The sequence below is a fragment of the Vombatus ursinus genome, unplaced genomic scaffold (genome assembly GCF_900497805.2).
Source record: "Vombatus ursinus unplaced genomic scaffold, bare-nosed wombat genome assembly UNPS02011767.1, whole genome shotgun sequence".
NCBI classification, from domain to species: Eukaryota; Metazoa; Chordata; class Mammalia; order Diprotodontia; family Vombatidae; genus Vombatus; species Vombatus ursinus.
Genome location: NW_020951545.1, coordinates 1,962,040 through 1,969,588, shown reverse-complemented (window position 1 = coordinate 1,969,588; position 7,549 = coordinate 1,962,040). Strand labels below are relative to the sequence as shown.

Below are 7,549 nucleotides of genomic sequence, written 5' to 3'. Positions count from 1 at the left end.
ATGGATAGATAGGTAGGTAGACAGATACATAGATAGATGACAGGTAGGTAGGCATAGTTAAGTAGGTACCCAGATAGATAGATAGATAGATAGATAGATAGATAGATAGATAGATAGATAGATAGATAGATAGATAGATAAATAGATGGTAGATAGAGATAGATAGGTGATAGATAAATACAGATACACAAATATACATATACATATATATATATATATATATATGGAGGCAGAGAGAGAGAGAGAGATACAGAGTAGATGGAAGGCAATCATAAAGAGAAGTCTCTAATGGGGGGACATGAGTGAGGATGTTACCTGGGAAAGGCCCCCCAAAAAATTGGATTTGAGCCAAGGCTTAAAGCAAGCCAAGATAACTAAGAGTTGGAATTGAGGAGGAAAAGAATTCCAAGTATGGCAGACAGTTAGTACAAATGCACAGAGGCAAGAGATGTCATGTATGAGGAATAGCAAATTAGCCAGAGAAGCTGAATCATAAAGGGCATGGAGAGAAGTAAAATATAAGAAGATTGGAAAAAAGGGAGAGGACAGTTTATAAAGAGATTCACATGCCAGAGGACTTTATAGTTCATCTTGAAGATAATGGAGAGTTTATTGAGTTGGAGAGATGACATGGTTAGATGTATCCTTTAGGAAAATCACCTTGGCAGTTGAATGAAGGATGGATTGGAATGGGGAGACACTTGAGGTGACAAATCAGAAAGCCACTATAATAATCCAGGAAGAGATGGTATAGCACTAGGATGGTGGCTGTGTGAGTTGAAAGAAGAGAACATAGTCAAGAGATGTTGTGAAGGACTTTTGACTAGATTTAAATTTTTTTGGGCGGTAGAGTTTTCCAGGTGCCCTTATAAAGAAAGACAACCAGAGACTGTGTAAAGTGATCTGTGGGTTATATTCTACCTAACGTGTTCCAGAGACAAGGCTTCCATGGCTCCCAGAGTGAGTGCACAAAGCACTTTCTGGACTGGACTAGTCCCAATATTCCATTAGCATTTAGTGCTTGTTCAGGGACATTTCAATAGCCAAAGTTGGAGAGAAGTCATATTTTAGTCCTCCAGAGAGGAAGGTTTAACCAGATCAAGGGAAGGGAAGGGAAGGGAAGGGAAGGGAAGGGAAGGGAAGGGAAGATTTATTAAGTGCCTACTATGTGCCAGGCACTGTGCTAAGTACTTTACAAATGTAATCTTATTTGATCCTCACAATAACCCTGGGAGATAGGTGCTATTTTTGTTTTTCTTTGGTCAATCCAGTTGTGTCCCCATTTGGGATTTTCTAAGGTTAAATTACATGCCCCATCTAGCTGCCCTCCAGGTCTACCACCTCCTAACCGTAATACAAAACATGAATCCTTTCTGCAACATTTGGAACATGTGGTAATTCAGACTCTGCTTGAATACCTCCAGTAACAGGGAATTGATTACTTCCTGAGGTCATTCATTCTATTCCAGAGTCGGACAACACTAATTTTTAGAGAGTTCTATTAAGTTAAAACCTGCCTCTCTTCAACTGCCATCCATTGGTTCTAGCAATGCTTTAGTCCATTTGGCTACTGATAATACATCCACAGACCCATTCTGACTATCCTTTGCAGAGTTTTTCAATTATCTATAAGCCCATGTTTGTTAAAAGGGGAAATGAATATGCTTCTTTTTGAATTATCTGCTATTAATCAAAAACGGATACTTTATTAAATGTCTTGCAAAGTAACCAGAGGGCAGCCAAAGAAATTAACCTCTGTTAATCGAGAGGAATTAACCTCTGTGGAATTGAGAGTTGAGACAAATGGAGTTGTCCAATAGCCTGGGATAGTGGGAAGACAAGGCAATCTTAGAAGAGATTAATGTTGTTAAATATATGTGTGTGTTTATGTGAGTTTGTGTGTATCTGCGTACACATATGTGCAGTAATTTCACTTGAAATCAGATGTAGCTGAAAGTGACATATTGACTATTAAATAAGTTTATGATACTTAGCACATTCACTTATTTATATACAGCTTTAAGTTTGGTCTATTGACCTACTTAATGGCTTATAATCTAAAGATTTTTACAGTTGTTTCCTTCTGAAATTGAAAATACTCATTCTAACCAAGTTTTTCGTAAATAATCTCTCAGATTCCCTATAAGACACCTAAAGGTTGGTGTTAAAGGTTAGAATGTCTAGGAAATGGTGCTGGCACAGAGCTGAGCTCTTGGGCTCTGCCTTTAATAATGTAGAGATTCAGCAAATCAAAAGCCTTTTAAAAACTTCATTCTCTTAGTCAATTAGAATTAAAACTAGAGATGTGTTTGAAAGGGAAAGATATTTTGAATCATTTCCAAAAAATATTTTCTAATGGGTAGAACCTGAGGAATCTTAAATCTGAGTTGAAAATATAATCACAGGGCAGGTAATAGCTAGAGAACTCATGCCTTCATGTAGGTTACATTACTTTATCTGGGGAAGATGCAAATGCATCCAACTTTTGTTTTAATTACCAAAAGATGAGGTTTCCCGTCTGTCATGAAATGGCTAACAGCTCTCATCTGGGAAGGTCCTTTTTACTTCTAACCCCAAACTTGCTTTACAGTATCATAAATTTAGAGCTAAGAGGGACCCCATAGATCACATCCAACTAGCCCATTTCAGATGAAGTCCATGCCCTGGTAGTCCAGCCACACTAGAGATCGAAACCAGCTGGTTGCAGGTCACTTCATTATAACTTCAGAAATACTAAAAGAATATCCTTGATCTCTACCTTTTTAGTATGTACAAAGTTTTTGAAGGCACACAATGAATTATTTGCCAATCTATTTGCCTGGGGGAAAAATCTTAATACAGGTAAAAAGGGGTATAGATATTATAAGCAATGATGGCAGGGCGACAAATAGCAGCTGTGGGAGTCTCAGAGTGTTGAAAAATGTTCTAAGTCTGCAAAAGAAGTATCAGATTAGAGTTCAGGCATTAAGTTCCCAGCTGGTATAGAATTGCTGGCATACAAAAATGGCCTATGTGACACAAAATGAGCCACCTTCTGAACTCCTTGCTCACTGAGTTTTTCTGTGGCAGTACATATCCAAATTTATAATAGAAATCAATGGGAAAATAAGATTTACTTTACTAAAAGCCTTAGAGTGAACTCTTCTAAGACAACTCAACTATTTCCCCACTAATTTTTCCTCTGACTTTTTGAATGAAAGTTCTTTTTACTTGTCTCTCAGTCTCCTGTGTGTATTATCCCTAGGGGCTGTCTTTGCTTCAAATTTGTATCTTGGTGCTTAACAGTGTGCTTGGCACATGTTTGTTTGTTTTTTTGTTTATTTGTTTTTAATAATATCAATTTATTAAGAATCCATCAACTCCAAATTGGCTTTTAAACATCATGCAACTTCTTTTTTTTTAGCAAAATGATCCTTTGTGAGTGGTCTCATGAAAACTTTCTTCTCCTCCACAGTCTGAAATCAACCATGGCCAAATTTGGAGGTGGTGTCATTAAACTTCAAGTCAATCTTCTCCAGGGCACAATATTTAGTCTCCACCAGCAGAGATTTTCATAGGGTGAGGACACATTTCATCTTCCAAAAAAAACATGGCTTTTCAGCATGATAAAGTCATTGGTTGCTTCACCACAGTGGACAAATCTTGTAAGACAGGTCGTAATCAGTGGATGTTTTTTTTTAATTTTTAATTAATTTAATTTGAATTATCAACAATCACTTCCATAAGCTTTTGAGTTTTAAATTTTTCTCCCCCTCCCTTCTCACCTCCCTCCCCAAGATGGTCTGCAATCTGATATAGGCAATACATATATATTCCTATTAAACATATTCTCACATTAGTGATATTGTAGGTAAGAATTAGAACCAACAGGAGGAATCACCAGAAAGAGGAAACAAAACACAACAGAAGAAAAAAAATAGCAAATAGTATGCTTCGATCTGCATTTAAACTCCACAGTTCTTCTTCTTTATGGATAGCATTTTCCATCATGAGGCCTTTGGAGATGTCTTAGATCCTTGTATTGCTGAGAAGGGTTAAGTCTATCAATATTAGTCATCGCACAACATGGCTGTTAATGTGTGTAACATTCTCCTGGTTCTGCTCATTTCACTCAGCATCAGACCATACAAGTCTTTCCATGTTTTTCTAAAGTCAGCCTGTTCATCATTTCTTATACCACAATAGTATTCCATCACATTCATATACCACAACTTGTTCAGCCATTCCCCAAATGATGGACATCCTCTCAATTTCCAATTCTTTGCCACCACAAAAAGAGCTTCTATAAATACTCTTGTACATGTAAGTCCTTTTCCCATTTGTGTGATCTCTCTGGGATATAGCCCTAGAAATGCTATTGCTTGGTCAAAGGGTATGCACAATTTTATTACCCTTTGGACATAGTTCCAAATTGCTCTCTAAAATGGTTGGATCATTTCACAACTCCACCAACAATGCATTAGTGTTCCAATTTTCCCACATCTTCTCCAACATTTATCATTTTCTTGTTTTGTCATGTTGGCCAATCTGATAGGTGTGATGTGGTACCTCAGAGTTGTTTTGATTTGCATTTCTCTAATCAATAGTTTTTTAGAGCATTTTTTCATATGACTATAGATGGCTTTAATTTCTTCCTCTGAGAACTGTCTGTTCATATCCTTTGAGCATTTATCAATTGGGGAATGGCTTGTATTCTTATAAATTTGATTTAATTCTCTATATATTTTAGAAATGAGGCTCTTATCAGAGACACTGGCTGTAAAAATTCCTTCCCAATTTTCTACCTTCCTTCTAATTTTGGTTGCATTGGCTTTGTTTGTGCAAAAACTTTTCAATTTAATGTAATCAAAGTTATCCATTTTGCTTGTCGTAATGTTCTCTATCTTCTGTTTGGTCACAAATTCTTCTGTTCTCCATAAATCTGATAGGTAAACTATTCCTTGCTCTCCTAGTTTGCTTACAGCATCAGCCTTTATATCTAAATCATGAACCCATTTTGACTTTAATTTGGTATATGATGTGAGATTTTTATCCATGCCTAGTTTCTGACATACTCCTTTCCAGTTTTCCCAGAAGTTTTTGTCAAAGAGTGAGTTCTTATCCCAGAAGCTGGGGTCTTTGGGTTTCTCAAATAATAGATTACTATACTCATTGACTACTGTGTCTTGCATACTTAACCTATTCCACTGATCCACCACTCTATTTCTTAGCCAGTACCAAGTAGTTCTGATGATTGCTGCTTTATAATACAATTTAAGATCTGGAATGGCTAGACCACCTTCCCCTGCATTTCTTTTCATTAGTTCCTTTGACATTCTGGACCTTTTGTTCTTCCAAATGAATCTTGTTATTATTTTTTCTAACTCTATAAAATAATTTTTGGTAGTTTGATTGGTATGACACTGAATAAGTAAATTAGCTTAGGTAGAATTGTCATTTTTTTATTATATTAGCTCTGCCTACCTATGAGCAACTGATGTTTTTTCCAATTATTTAGATCTGACTTTATTTATGTGAAAAGTGTTTTGTAATTGTGTTCTTATAGTTCCTGGGTTCATTTCAGGAGGTACACTCCTAAATATTTTACAATGTCTATAGTGTCTTTAAATGGGATTGCTCTTTCTATCTCTTGCTGTCGGGTTTTGTTGGTAATATATAGAAATGCTGATGATTTATGTGGATTTATTTTACAGCCTGCAACTTTGCTGAAGTTGTTTATTATTTCAAGCAGTATCTTACTGGATACTCTAGGATTCTCTAGGTATATCATCATATCATCTGCAAAGAGTGATAACTTTGTTTCTTCTTTGCCAATTCTAATACCTTCAATTTCTTTTTCTTCTCTTATTGCTAAAGCTAACATTTCCAGTACGATATTGAACAACAGTGATGATAATGGACGTCCTTGTTTCACCCTCAATCTTATTGAAAATGCTTATAGCTTATCTCCATTACATATGATACTTGCTGAAGGTTTTAGGTAGATGCTATTTATTATTTTAAGGAAGACTCCATTTATTCCTATGCTTTCTAATGTTTTTAATAGGAATGGGTGTTGTATTTTGTCAAAAGCTTTTTCTGCATCTATTGAGATGATCATGTGGTTTCTGTTAGTTTTGTTGTTGATATGATCAATTATGCTGATAGTTTTCCTAATGGATGTGTTTTTTAAAATCAATTTCCCATCCTTGATCTGGTAGCCCTGGCTAATCTTGTAGATGTTTTTGTTGATCTCAGTGTGATGGTGGTAGCCCTTCCTACTCATCTGAACCAGAGAGACTGCTATTGGGGCAGAGTGCCAAGCTCTGACTCAGGCCACCTTACATGGGCTTCAGTGGGTTTTTCAAGATTTCCTTCTTCACTGGAGGCTGGTGACACCTTTGTAACCCTTGCCCTTGGTCACTCTAATGATATCAGCCTTCTCATCCTGCCCAAACACAGTGGACACAGGCACCTGCTGCTGTTGCTTCTTGTGGTACCAGTCCAGTTTCTCATCCACACTGCCACCATCCACCTGGATCTCCATCAGGTGAGACTTCTGCCTCAGAGGGAGCAGGCATATTTGGGTGTGGGCAATAACTCAGATCACCTGGCAGAAATTTTTTCATGCTGGTGAAGTCCTTCTCTGTTATTTGCCATCATCTTTCAGCACTTGATGAAGACTTTCTTCTTGGATTTGTGTCAATTCTTGTAGAATCACCACCTACACTCATCACTGATATGCTCAGCAAAGATTGTTTTTGAAGTTATGAAGGCCTAGGGGAGTTTGTACATAGCCCACCACATCCACAATCACTATGGGAGCCATCTCCATGGGGATAACCACCACAACTACTTCCTTCATGTTCACCTTTGAGCCAGGCCTGTCCACTACCTGAATGACGTGGGCCATGTCTGCCTTAGGATTCAGAAAGGCTGTGAGGTAGATGGTCTCACTGGAGTCATCATTAGGGAAGCTTTTTACCTTCCCCCTGTGTATGCTGCTTCACTTTTAAGGCAAGAAGCCCAGAGACCCATGCCTAGGAGCAGAAAACTTTTGGTGGGACATGCTGCTACAGCTGCTGCCAATATGAGCTGGAAGATTCACATAAGTTCTTAATAAATCTCCATTCATTCATTCATTCATTCATGCATGCATTCATTCATCCACTCATTCATTCTACAAAGCAAGAAATACCAGGAAAAGGTATAGAAAATGTTTAGAGAAACTGAGACCTGCTTCAAACTTTGGTTTTTCTCCTGTCTCTCTGACTGTATCTTTTCTGATTTCTATTCCTCTTCTTTCTCCTTTAACTGTATGATTTCCCAAGTTTAGTCCTTGGTTCTCTGTTATATTTTTGTTCTCTGGAAACCCATCTTTTCTAAGAGTTGCCACTATTAGCTGTGTGATCTGGTCAAGTCATTGAATGGCTTTAGGTCTGTTTCCTCATCTATAAAATGAAAAGTTTAGAAAAGATGAAGTCTCCAATCCCTTCTAGTTCTAAAATCCCAGGTTCCTAGCCTATCTTAGGTTACTTTTAGCCTTCTCCTCCATTCAAATAATTCTTTC

At 37.3% G+C, this 7,549-nt stretch overlaps 1 pseudogene; it reads right to left on the bottom strand.

The window, feature by feature from the left end:
- Nucleotides 1–3,380: 3,380 nt before the first annotated feature.
- On the bottom strand, nt 3,381–7,048 carry LOC114039297 (annotated as a pseudogene).
- Nucleotides 7,049–7,549: the final 501 nt, after the last annotated feature.